The sequence below is a fragment of the Cheilinus undulatus genome, linkage group 21, assembly GCF_018320785.1.
Source record: "Cheilinus undulatus linkage group 21, ASM1832078v1, whole genome shotgun sequence".
Classification (NCBI taxonomy): Eukaryota; Metazoa; Chordata; class Actinopteri; order Labriformes; family Labridae; genus Cheilinus; species Cheilinus undulatus.
The window spans coordinates 38,133,473-38,147,414 of record NC_054885.1 but is presented as its reverse complement, the minus strand read 5'-3'; the positions used below and the strand labels follow the sequence as shown (position 1 = coordinate 38,147,414).

At 41.9% G+C, this 13,942-nt stretch overlaps 1 protein-coding gene across 3 annotated transcripts in view; it reads left to right on the top strand.

The window, feature by feature from the left end:
• Window positions 1–143: 143 nt before the first annotated feature.
• Window positions 144–13,942, top strand: part of LOC121529452 (nucleus accumbens-associated protein 1) — a 36,406-nt gene continuing 22,607 nt past the window's right edge. For 2 of the 3 annotated variants that reach the window (XM_041817327.1, XM_041817324.1), the window contains exon 1: window positions 3,923–4,065. The gene's annotated coding sequence lies outside the window, so the exon portion shown is untranslated. Of the gene's footprint in view, window positions 264–3,922; window positions 4,066–13,942 lie in introns of those variants that run through there. The other variant, XM_041817325.1, reaches the window with a different exon arrangement.

The window sequence follows — 13,942 nt, the reverse complement described above, 5'->3', positions numbered from 1 at the left end:
TTTCCCCTCATGGAGAGCTCTTTCTGAACCAACATGAGGCCGAACGATCAGCGCGTCATGCGTGTCTTCCTCGTTGTCTGCTCTGCACGATCAGTGGCTCTGTGTTCCGCAATCCCCAGGGATACTGTACCGCCCTCGATGCCTCTGCTATCGGCGTTTCGCTCCCATTGAATGGCTGCCTGGAGCGAGGAGAAGCGGGGAGAAAGAGCGCTGCCTCTCCTCCTTTGAACCAGCGCTGTCTGCAGCGACTTCCCAGCGAGGGGGTGAGTGTCTGTCTGCCGCGGTGTGAGGCGACCTGCCGGGGTCGTCTGAGGATCCACCGCTGACAGAGGAGGAGGAGGAGGAGGGGAGAGAGGAGTCAGTGCTGGAGCTCACAGGGTCCGTGTGTCTCTCGGTCTTTGGATTATGGTTCAGAAACGGATATCAGAAGATGAAGAATTATTTAGTTCCCTTTAAAATAGAGATATGAAAGTTGAAATACAAGACGGGTTTCTTTTCATGGACAAAAGTAGATGAGCAAAACTTTAAAACGGTTTGATTTTCATTTTACTTTGTTAAATGAGGAAGAGGTCAGGAACAAAACTCTGAGCTTGTTCAACGTGATGAAACTGAAACTTTTAATATCATTCAATGAGGCTTTATGGCAAAAGGAGACATGAGTTGTGTGTAGTTCTCAGTGAAAATGGACAGTAAGATTACAGGTCACCTCATATGAGCAACCATGTCAGTCTAAATCTCTTTTATTGAAGCCTTCACATGGAACTAATAAAGTCCTGAAGTTGTGTGCAGAAAGGGCATGGCATCCAAGATATTAGTGACTGTATGGGAACATCATTGTGAGACAACAATATGGACGCCAAAAGGTTGCTGTGATTTTAACATCACATTATTTATTTGTGTCTAAATACAACAGGGTGAAAGAGGTCAATAAAGATGGGCACTAGCTATATCAAACTTTAGTCCCATATGTTTGCACCTGTTAATGCACATACCAATATCTTTAATAAAACCAAAACAGACGAGCTGTGAAAAGATTAACCCCCCCCCCCCAGACAACATGTGCCCTTTTCTGACCAAAATTGTTCTTGTATGTGACTTGTCATGCTTTTGCAGACAGCCTTGAGTTGACGCCATAGACTGTAGAAAGAACTGGACAAACCCTGTGTGACGTCAGCCGTCTGCTTTCAATAGGCGGACTCAAACAGCTCTTGAAGCCAATCTGCGACGGCTTCCATATTGAAACCAAACCGAACTTTGGATCAACCAAATGGCCTGCTCACTAAGTGCGACTTCCTTTCAGCTAGCTAGCTACCATTTTAGTTGACAGACGCGTAGCTTCTGCCTGTCCAGCTATCTGTCAATCGAATGAGACGTGCCAATCAGTCCGCAGTGAGGTTTTTCCTAAATATAATCTAAACCATTGTGGTACAAAAAATTCACCCCCCTACAGTGAGAGCACATGCAGACATTAGCTAATGAACCACGTTTGGTATTTTGGACCAGGCTGTAAACCAGTTTATTTCTAGTGTAAAAACCAGCTGTTTACCAGGTGTACAGATGGGACTTCTGGTGTTCCTGCAGCCAGCCTCAAGTGGACACTTGTGGTATTGCAATTTTTGTACTTCCGCATTGGCTTCATTTTTCAGACAGGAGGTTGACGCTTGGTTGACGCTCAGTTTTTTATTTACTCTTGTATTTATTTAATTTTTCAGGTTGCTGCTAGAGATACTTGCTAAACATCTGCTAAACAGTTAAATTGAGATCTAGGCACTGTAGTTGTTCTTGATGACAGCTGGCTTACTGCCACAATGCTCTTTAATCTGATGTAAACAACCATTAACTGCTGTAGCATTGTTAGCATGTCATAGGAGCAGTGTGGTGTAACACACTTTTTATGTAGAAAATGGGAAAACAGTAGTCCAGAGGCTGTCAGATTATACTCACACATGACCAAAGAATTATGTGACGATATTCAGCACAGGAATGTGGATGCTAGCCCAGAAAGAGGATCGTAGATCGGCGGTGCTAGCACTGCTAGCGTTAGCTATATTCTGTAGACCAACGTCACAGAGGCTGGGTTTCCATTACAGCTTTTCCCAAAATAAAAGCGATATTTCTTACATTTCGATTAAGTACAATTGCACTTTGGATGCGTTTCCATTGAAGGGAGTTTTGGGCATAGGCCTTGCAATTCTTGTAAAATCTCATTTCGTGTGAATCCGCTGCAGGGAAGCTTGACGCTTAAAACCTGTTGCGTGTTGGTACGGTTTTGGTTACATCTACGGCGGTTGCCTTGATAATTCTGAACAAAAGACGAAGGCAATGGATGATAGTTCAGAGGTAAAGTTGTATGTATGGCAAAAGCCACGTATAAGGATATAAGTATGATGTTAAGAAAAGTCTCATCCCTTCTTCTGTCTACATGTACCGCGCCATGTTGTCTCGGAGTGACTGGTCATGTGACACCATACGTCACGTCCTGTGACTTGTAAATGCGGAAAAGGTGTTTCCATTGCACTTTTGCGTTATATTTCTATATCAAAACGCCTGAAAAACCTCCTCATGAAAGCGTAAAAACTTTCTAGTGATATTTTAGGGTTTTTTCGAAATTCAGGTGTTTCCATTACCAGTTTTTTACTGCGCTATTTCGATTTTGCGCATTTCCAAGTGTAATGGAAACCCAGCTACTGTTACAGTGTGACATTTGATACTGTTGCAAAAGAACTAAAGAAAACAATGATAAACAGAGCGAATAAGTGCAGAAAATGTCAGGATGTCAAACACTCTGTCACCTCGAGTTTAAAGATTGCAACTTGTGTAGACTGCAGTGCTCTGACTGGAGCATGATGGTGCAATAACTCGGACAAGTATTGAGAAGCTAGCCCATGCAAACACAAATGTATTTTGAATTAATTCTAGGGCCAAAAGATTACAATCACAACTTCTGTCATTAATCGTGAATAACTGCATCCTTTTTCTTGCATTTTAAAATTCCACTTTAGCGTTCCAAGCTGTTTACATGTTTACACATCTTAAGGAAATAGGGGGATTGTTAAAAGGTGAATGTTTGCCAACACAAGCTGCAGATAACTTCTGACTTGTCCATGGAGCTGTTTGTGAGATTTTAAAAGAGAAATTAGACAATGAGGAGCGGACTTATTTTACATCACTGTGACTGCAGGGAGACACTGGCATGGCTAAACAAAAGTGTACAGAAAAAGACAATAAAGCAAGCAATTTAGTGTGATTTTAAAGACAGTAGGGCTCTAATTGTGGAGCTTAATCAGTCTTAACTAATGGGATTGATCTTGACAGTCCTGGTTAAATCAGATGTGAGATTATACTCTTTGGACCATCACTAGTACAAACAGGGAGGTACTCCACAATAAATGCCAGAAAAGGCTTTTACTTTGAAAAGTTCACCATAAATATGAGTGTGCTTTATTTATCCTTCCTGGTGTATTCTATGTTGTTGTTTTTCTTTTTCAACATGTGAAATGAAAATCAAACAATTTTAAAACTTTTGCTTCAGTTTGATGCCTTTATTTTGAAATTAAAAGTCCACTCTTGTTTTTCCACATTTTTTACATCCTATTCAGAACTATAAATCCGAAGACCACACATCCGTTAGTAAGAGCCCTGGTCTGGTTTGATGATGAACAGTCCAGCAGATATGAGACGATGTAGAACTAAACTTTCTGTGGTCCTTTCAAAACCACGGAGCTCACCATATTATCATCTAGGAGTTAAATGGTTAATTTCATGCAGCTCCCCTCTAAAATATGTGAAAATGCGGTGGCAGTCAGGTTTTTTGGCACGGCAGCTCTTGGTTGTAAAGAATTGTGCCTTGTCTGTTGTGCTCCCTCCCACCCCCCCGCTCCGTGCCGCACTGGTTCCGTCTGGCTCGCCCTCAGCTGCTGCTGCGTGTCCCGGGATGACCTGTTGATGTCGGTAGAATGGAGAATGGCAGGGGGAGCGATTTCCCCCATCACCAAAATATTTAAATAAGCAACATTTGGGCTTGACAACCGGCGTCGAAGCACAACTACCTCGTCCGCACAGGCAGTAAGTGTGTCGTTTGTCTTTTGAGTGTGGCTTATCGCGGAAATGACAGATATTGTGCAGCTGGCTGAATGTGCATGAGGTGGATGGTGCGCCGGGGCCAACCCAAAAATATTTAACAGTTAGCTTAGCCATTAGCCTGCTCTATACTGTAGGCCTGCTGCGGATGGGAGAGAGGACATGAAACATTTGAGCTTTGACAGCCAGCAGAGAAAGATGAGGAAGTCAGGGCTGCTCAGTCCGCTGTTGGAACTTCACGTTAATTTGTTTTAATGTCATTTGATGGCACGTAAACAGGAAAGCAGCGTCGCCCTCACCCGGGTATCACCGGGGCTCGCTGCCATCCTGTGTCTGCCCCCCTCCCGCCGAGTCCTGGTGTTTCGGTTTAAACAGTGACCGTGTTAGCTGATGACTTCCACGGGAATGCGACTGTGGTTATCGTTAAAGCAGCTTTAGAAACAAAAGGAGACAAGTGTCATCGCGAATGACTCTTGTAGTTTTCATTAAACACTTTTATGATGAGATTATTTTGATATTAAAAGAAAAAAGCACACAAAACGGCTTATTTCATCCTCGACATCTGTTACAACGACGACAACCACACAAGTCACTAATTAACACGGTCACTTTTAAAACCGTTACACCAGCTCTAGTGCCAGCAGACAGTAGAGCTCTCCCGGCGGGTATCCTGGCACTCTGAGCTCCTTATCTGCCCCCCTGTACCCGGCATCCTTCCTCGTTTAAACAGCACTGTAAAGAGGCAAGCTGTACTCGGGACGCTCTTAATGTATTCTGCAGAAATGTGGAGTTATGAAGTTTGGGAGCTTTTGATGTCTGTTCTCTTTGATATTCATATTCTTCCTGTTATATAAGAATATTCAAGAATCAGGCCTGTATGTAGGCTGTGTCTGACTTGAATAGCACAGCAGACATGGGCACATTAGAACCAGGAAATGCCTATAGAGTAGAGGGAAAGCATTGCATGCCAACTGCACCAATGACTCCACAATAATCATGCTCTTAGCATTGTAGCTGGTTTTAATTGAGTACCCAGACACAAGAGAGCAGGTATTAATTTAGATAATGTGTTGTCTAGAGATGGGGTTCTTAATTTTGAGAGATATTCAGAGTACCTACTGATGCCACTATTAAGAAGTTTTACTTATAATGCTACAGTAAAGTTTGTTAGCAGTTGAAGATATTTGAAACGCACCATGATGATGTTTTATTTACCTTCACTCACGCCTGACAGTTGGGCCCCTAATTGGGCCCCTCTTCAGGTGATATTTATTGATATTAGTACATGTGTGTTGGATCAGTAGCATTGGTGAAAGCCTCCTGGCTAACATTTGCCTCCTTTTGGAGCTGAAAATAATGTTGACAAGTTATCTTGGGGTTCAGATGTTCCCTGGGCAGGCAGACTAAAATCAGAGTCTTCCAGTCATTGGTTTTTCTAGTCTTACTATACTCTTGTGAGGCCTGAACACTGATTCATGGCCAGAGGCAGTTGACTTCTTCGTGTCAACTTCTCTTTATTGCGTTTTTGGATATCATAGGCAAGACTGTGTGTCTAATGCAGATTTGCCCAGGAGAGCAATGATGGGAAGGGTCAGCTGGTTGATACAGCATGGCAGTTGTGCTTTTACAGGCACCTGGCCCGCTTTCCCAGGCCTGATCCAGCTCACCACATACTGGGTGCCCAGGACCTGATGGACTGGTCCAGATGCAACAGGGTGACTGTGTGTGTCATGGAGGGGGCAGCTGGGAGGATACCTGGAGAAGATGGGGCATGGGACCGGTGCAGGCCTGGGTGATTGCTGTTAGGAGGCCAGGGCAGTACAGGACCAAGGTTGATGTAGCACATTGGCATATGCTCCCATATTTGACTGGACCTGACCTGATGCTCCCTAGAAAGTTGCTGTTTCTGCTCATTTCTTTTCTGGCATCTTGACTTTTGTGCAGCTCAAGCATGGTGATGAAGTCTTACACTGATAGTTAAATGGTTTTGTTCAATAGGTCTGCTCACATTGTAAACATTAACAAGAAAAGGATCATTGCAGTTTAAGAAAACAGCTTTAGTTTTTACTGAAGCAACAGTAAATAAAATGTATGATTATCACTGATTAACTTTGACCATGTGTTTGCTGACCTCCATGAGACCTCATATAGCTGGGCCCAAAAAAGCCTTCCCAGTTTCACCCCCTTTTGGGCCACCTTGCTATCACTTAATCCATAGCTTCCAGTCATGTGACCAGCATGGAGGTGTGGAGGGCAAAAGGCTGGCTGCTACCACCGACCGTTACAGGGATCTGCTGCACTGGCACGTTTATCACATGTTTTTGTATTCATATCTTTAAAATCAGAGAAATCAAAGCCACAAATAAGCTTAAGTGATGTCTACTTACTAATATATAAGAGCTGTACTTATGATTCTAATGGACAATATTGCAATTTGCAAGGTTCTTTTAAAAAATGCAATAGTGGCACTATTGTAAACCTTTCTGCTGGCATTTTGTAAACTGTTCAAGCACTACTTTTAAACAATTATGGAATTGCACTGCCTGACAATGCAGTTACATTAATTGTGCAGCGCTACAATGAATCTAAAGTGGAGGAGATTCTTCTCCTTACACCGCTGCCAGGATGAAAGTCTACAGAAGTTCGGGCAGTTTTATGTTTTTACAATGTGTTTGGGTCAATAATGCTGCTGTTTTGTAAATGAAGGGCATCAAATTCTTCCTAATCAAAGCATAGATGAGTGCTGATCAGTTTAGTTAGTCACGTTATCATATTTTGTAGGGGTGTATATAGATGCAAGTTAGAATGAGTTTGTAAATATCGGCAGGTATCGGCAAAAGTCTAATTTTTTTCTACAAAGACAGCAGACAATCAAAAAGCATTATTCTGCTATTTGCTCTTCTCCAACTCTCTTTCTCTGATGGCGTTCTGTAGAAGTATAACCTGGACTTTTCTCCTCATTGATTCGCACATACAACAATCTCTTTCCTTTCAAAGTATCAAAATAAACTGAAAAAAAAAAACATGTTGATGGCAACCAAGATCGTCAGCTTCTCTTTACAGCAGTTAGAAGCCTCATCTGCCTGGTGGGACGGTCCCGTGAGTGTGTGAGGTCACGTGAAAGCCATGGATCGTCCTTTTACCAACCAGACCTCAAGCATTACCATAACTCCACCTTAAGGCCCGAACATACTCGAGCGTGCTGTGAGTGGAGCGGACTCCGCACGGAATTTCTGCAGTCATCAGAGCTTCCATAGTCAAGCGCACTGCCATGTAGTAGTTTCCTGTGATATTTCCGTGAAATCCTACATTTCCTACCATCCTTGCGCGTTTTTTACATTTTTCTGTCATGGCATCCTACACTGACGAAGCCTGCTGGCTTTGCAAAGCAATAAAATTAAGAGACAGTGGTATGTACAGCCATTAAATGCCACAAGAGACAAGGAAGGGGAGTAAGCCATGTTGGTGAAGGACAGCCGAAGTATTGACATGGAAAAAACATTTTCAATACTTCCAAATGACATGTGAAAAGTTTGATCTAGTTGGGCTCCAAGCCCCACTCCTTCTCCTCTCTGGGAGTCACCACTCACCCGTCAACGCTGCACATAAAACCAAAATGCAGGTCAGTGTCACATTTAATGTGGGTCGATGTGAAAATACATGCCGAGCAGTGTTTTGTGTGACACCAGTACATGGAGCGGAGTCCGCGGGGTCGTAAAATTTGAGTTTTGCACGCACAGGCTTTGCGGATGTCCGCTTTGAGTCCGCGCGGACCTCCGCAGAGTCCGCTACGTGTACGTTCCGCCTGAGTATGTTTGGGCCTTTAGATTGCCTCTCTTACTTTGCTAATTGGCTGTTGTCCTGCTGCTTTCAGCACAGATATAAACACTGGGCTACTATTTTTAGATTAACATTTGGGGGCTCTTACCACTGTCGCTTTGAGTGGAGGAGGATGGCCGACTCACAGCAGAAGCAGATGACTTTATGGAGGTTTTTCAAGCTTATAGTGAAAGGCGCTGCATTTTGGTTTGATTTGATTCCCAATGCTGATGTTCTCTCTGGTAATTTAGAATCTTCATTAATTTCACCAGACATTTAGGCACCGCTGATTTGATTTGAATGACACAACTCAACCTGGGCTATAACCTCATGTTACAACACCCGTTACACATTCAATAGCTGTTTGAATAAACTTAGATATTATTGATTTCCAGGTTTTGAGAACTGCAGAATCAGGTTCTTTTGGAGCCAGGTTTTGATCCCCACTCCTTCAGCTGTCCCATCATAACACACTGGGATGCACTGATGGCGTGGTTTAACATTGATGGTGACCGATATCAGCTCTGACAGAAGTCAGCCATTATCAGCTAATCATGTGGCATTAACAGATGAAAACAGCCAGTTTATCTGCAGGGCTGCACAATTAATTTAACTTTAAATGCTATCATGATTTCGGCCTTCTTGCAGTCAAAATGTAAACAATTATTTACATTTAAAGCTTCAAATGCATTCTTTGATGAGGATAAAAACTGAAGTTTGAGCTTTTTTTTAAACTTTCATGTCTTACATACTTTTACTTGAGACATTATGGACATTGTGGTTCATTGCAGGGTCATGTTTGGATGATTGTTAGGGGCAGCTGTCGGCCAAAAATGCCTTGTCAGATTTTCTCAGTCCCAGTCCTGCCTTGACAACAGATGAGAAGAAGGATAAATATGATTTCAAATAAAGCATAAACCTCACTAAAAGTCCTTAAATTTAATAGTAATTTTGACTGATAGTTGTCTCAGTGTTGATTAAAATAACCCTGATAATAAATTTGGTTAAAATTGTGCAGCCCTGATATTTAGTCCGCCTAACTACAAGGGAAAAGTTTAAAAAGCCAAAAATGTTCTTTAAAAAAACAAACAAACAAACAAACAAAAAACAGTATTTCTGCAGTTGCAGGGTGTACGCTGCCATTCGTCCTGGGATAGGCTCCAGCCCCTCGCTGACCCCGATAAGTGGTGTAGGAAATGGATGGATGGATAGATGAACAAATGGAAATGTTTGAGTTTTAAGTAATTATTTCTGACTTGATGAACTTCAAAATCCCTTTAATAAAGTCATAAATTCTCTACATTATATAGTTGAAAATTTCTGAGCAACAAAACTGAGAACATTGGTTGACTCTGGATGCTGTCAGTGTGTTTTTCCTCTGAATAACCACAGTTTACAGCTCTTCATAGTCCAGATGCTTGCGATAATGTGATAATTCTGGGCTAAAATCACCAGTATCCCCAGTTAAAGGGATAATTCAATCAGTTTCCCAACTGCAGCACTGGTGCAAGGCGAACAGCTTTATCTGGTTTGATTTTCTTTTGTGCTTTAAGTTTTTAATTGTTATAATCTCAATACTTTTTGGATCTCGCAAATTTCTGAATTTCAAACTTGAAAATTTCGTGTGTTTTTTCTTGAAAATTCCCAGATCCTTTTAATTTTTTAATGTTTTTATTCTATAGAGTGGCCTTAATGAAGCCATCCTGCCTCACTATGCCTTAACACTTTTGAAAAGCATATCTTAATCTCAAAGGCATGCTTCTTTGGCTTGACTGCAGGGTGTATCTTCCCCTCTGGTTTTGTTTTCACTCTCTACAGTCTGACCTAGAGTCCTGCCTACAGCGATGTCTTACTGACTTGGTGTCACACAACTACCAGCCTATCACCACTGCGGCCTGGGTGGCACTGACTGGGTGTGCTTCCTGTTTCCTGCTGTGGTTCTCTGTGCTGTTTCTCATGTTGACAGAGCTAATGCTCAATTTTTCAATGAACTTAATTTTTTAACATGCAGTTTAACTTTTTCCACATCAAGTACAATTTGTTTGTAATCACAACACATTTAATAATGAGTACCTGATTGTTTTTTTTTTACATTTTATTTCATTTTGTTTTATTTTGTTCATCTTGTTTTGTCTTTTTTTCAATTCCAAAAAATGACATTCAGACTGATATGTTGTGACTTAAATTGAAGTATATGCACATGTTACATTTACTGCTGAATGTCAATAAAAAGTAAATTAAAAAAAGAAATAATGAGTACCCATATCAGCCCTGAAGAAGCAATGTCAGTCGACCCTTAATGGTACCCCTCTAAATGCAATTATTTTGACTCATAGATGTGATGTGAATTGTTGTATTGAAGGGACTCGATATTTAAAAAGAAAACATTTACAAAAGGAAAGTAGAGTTCTTTGCAAACTATTCTGAAAAAATACACTTGAATGTTTTCACGATGCATAGAGCGTAACATTTTTGCAGAAGAGAAATGTTAAACTGGTATTTCGACTCACATTGCAGGTCAAAGTAATATTGCACCATCCCTTTTTCTCATTTGCAGTTGGCCATATTGCGATATAATCCAACTTTGATTTATTGCCCAGCCTTATACCTCCCTGCTGAATCAAATAAGAGTTGTTTTACTGGGCAGAACATATCACTTGTTTGAAAAACTCCTTTTTGCATGGTCAAACATGGGAGAAAATGTCTTATACCTAAAGAAGTGATGAGAACAGTATTGGTACGGGCCCTAATTTTCACAGCTGGTACATCTCTGACCACACAGCAACAAAAACCAAACAATCTGACAGCTAACTTTGAGAAGTCTTTGGTCTTAAGCATGTTGTGAGTATGTTTGACCTACTTTGCTCACAGGAGTGTTGGTTTGAGATGTGAGCCACAGGGTGAGTTAGGGTGAATTTCATCCTTTCACATGGCTGCGCTCTATATATTTAATGGAATAAGGACCTGAGATGATCCCTCTCATCTCTGCAGGCCTCACTGCCCCTCCTTGGTGCATAAAGACACACATGAAAATCCCACACAGAGTCACATTCTCTCTGACTGTCAGGACAAACTGTGCAAACACGCCCTGCTCTCAGCCCTGTGCCTGTGTGTCTTTATGTGCACGCATGTGTGCTTACTGCGGCTCGCCAAACTGTAAACAAGCAGTATTGTCTAATGCCTGTGTGTGACTCAGTGTGCCTTTTGTGGGTTTGTTTGAGTTTGTGTGTGCGCATCTGTGTTTTAGTATGAGGGAGAGGGAGCTTGAGTGAGACAGAGACAAAGAGAGCATTTCTCTTTACCCTGGAGCTTGGCGAGGGCCCAAATGAAAGGCTTTGGATATGATGGGGCGGCTCACTCCAGCCCTCATCAGTCAGGCACACCAAAGTTGGTTGTATGCCTCTCACAGGGTGGGCTTCAACCAGTTTGCTCTCACCGTGTCAGAGTTTGTCTTTGTTGTGTGTCTGTGTCCTTTTTGCATGCATTCATGCAACACTTTAAAGTGGTAGAGCAACCGTGTGAAAAGTAGCTGTGTGTCGAGCATGCATGCACATGTCTGTACGGTGCAGGCCTGGATGGTCTTCATACAGGTGCATCTAAAAAGTAAGAATCATGTGGAGAAAAGTTCATTTTTTTGTGTCATTTAAGCCAAAAAGGGAAACTTTCATAGGCTCTACCTTCATCACACATAAAATGAAATATTTCAAGCCTTTTTTTTTGTTTTTTAGGAATGCACTATCTTATCAGTATGAGCAGGTAATAGTTTCAAAAGTAAGGAAGTATCAGCAAATATCTGCAGATATTTACAGCCAGTATACCGGCAGAATGTACACATAAGTCTGTCTAGTTTTAATGAGATACTCAACAAGGGTGTGAGACCCTCTTGAAATTGCTTAAATTATTTTTATTTTTCTTCTTCTGGCAAATAAATCAGTACATTTGGGTCCTTAACAAATGTGAAAACTCTGTTTTATTTTCTAGATCTATCAGCCCTGGTGAAAATATTCATATTTAGGTGGTTTCATAACCTTGCAAAGCAGATGGATACACCCATTTCCTTGTTTTTCACTGGCGAATCCATCTTGCAAAGCTCCCATCTGAACTGTTTGGGCCCAGTTTGAAAGTGACAGGACCAATAAGCAACGAGGGGCAGTTCTTTCAGGCGCAGCAGAGTCGTGACGTAAACAAGCAGCAGCAAGAGGCTGGTGCAGTTATGGAGGAAGAGATTAGCATGGATGCTGCTAAAGTGCCAGTTTTATCAGAACTTGACGACATTTCTTCGTTAAAAGGAGAACAAAGAACAGCAGTGAGTTGTTTTCAAAAACAACAAAAGTTGAGTACTGACATGTCTATAGTCGCCATGTTTCATGTTATTCCTCTGTAGCTGCGCACGCACAGCTCGATAGCGGCTACGTCATGTGTTTTGTTGCTCTGATTGGCCCGTAGAGATGTGACAGAGAGAACGTTCACCCAGTCACACTCAAATTTATTCAAATCCTCTGCCTTTTCTCAAACGTTTCCTACTGAAGCTTTTCACGCCATGAGGACGTGAAAAGCTTCAGTAGGAGTCAGGTGTCAGGTTAGTGGTTTCATGCATTTGCCTCAAAAAATGCCTCCCTAAGTGGCCAAAAATGTTGCGCGGGGGAGGGGGGGTGGCTCCTCAGACTTTTAGCTAATTGCATGAAATTTGGTTCACATATGTATCAATTCCAGACAAACAAAAACCTAATTTGCTTTCTGTTAAAAATATGTACAGGAAGTGAGATAGCAGAAGGTAGAGGCCCATTTTTGGCCTTTTTGGCTGATTTGCAGACGCCACATCTGAAGGACCTTCCCTGAGAGATTTAGTCTGACTGACTCCAGAACATTTCTTCCTCATCCTGGACAAGTTGGAAGTCTTTAGTCATCCTTATACCATCCATCCATCCATTTTCTATACCGCTTATCCTGCTGGGGGCCGCAGGGGGGCTGGAGCCTATCCCAGCTCTCCATCCTTATTCCCATCCTTAGGACCTCCTTAATGAGAAATCACGACCTATAATCCAAAAATGTTCAACCATTTAAATGTGTTTAGTGACAAATGCCTCAGTTTTGACCCAAAATAAAGGACTGAACATTTAGACAAAACCAAAGTGTTGAAAATTTGCAGAAGCCTTGGGAGGATATGCATGCATACATTTTTTCACTCTGTTACCTGTTGATAACATTAGCCTGGAACTCCAGATAGACGGTTTCATTTATCCATGGCATAGGACATATTTCACATCCATCCAGGCCACACCCAAGAGACGGTGTTTTGGAGGAACAGAACCTTTAAAAACAACTTAAAGGGTGATCGGACAAATGTTACGCCTATTATGGACCAATTAGCGTGACGACAAAAAAATGTGGTCACATGGTGAAGCTGCCTGGAAGAAGAGCAAAAACATCTTTTCCACCAAGAAAGCTTTCCGTGCAGTTCTTTTCCCTTTTTCTAATAAATAAATGGGGTCCAGTTTTGATAAAACAACCACTATACAAAAGCTACGTTCCCCCTGTTAAAATGCCTGGAGACTACCAGAAGTTTTTGCGCCCTTGATACAACAGCAAGACCAGGGGCTCATGGCGACCCTACTATCTGACCAGATGGCACCCTCAGCCATGCTTACTCGCCACATCCACCCCTTACTCGGCCCTATAAGTGTGGACTTTTTTTTCGACAGATTATTGCCCCGTGCCTCTGGTAATATGCAAGGACATTCATGCAACAACCTGGGTTGTGTCTATCCTCCTTCCCGCCTGACAGTTCCCTCAGGCAGCTGTATTGCCACATCTACACCTTATGTAAATGCCTTTTTTAATGGTTCTATGTGATATCCTGAGCTGTCAGATTGCAATATAAAAAGGTCTGATGGTTCAGATTGTGTGTCATTAATGTAGAATTGGTTAAATAATAGGAAAAATTAAACTTCTGCGCAGTTTTCTGATTTCTGAGATTCACCTGTGAGTGTTGAAACAGTCTGCCCTGTTGTTCTGCTCTGTGGTTGATAAAAATGCCACATAA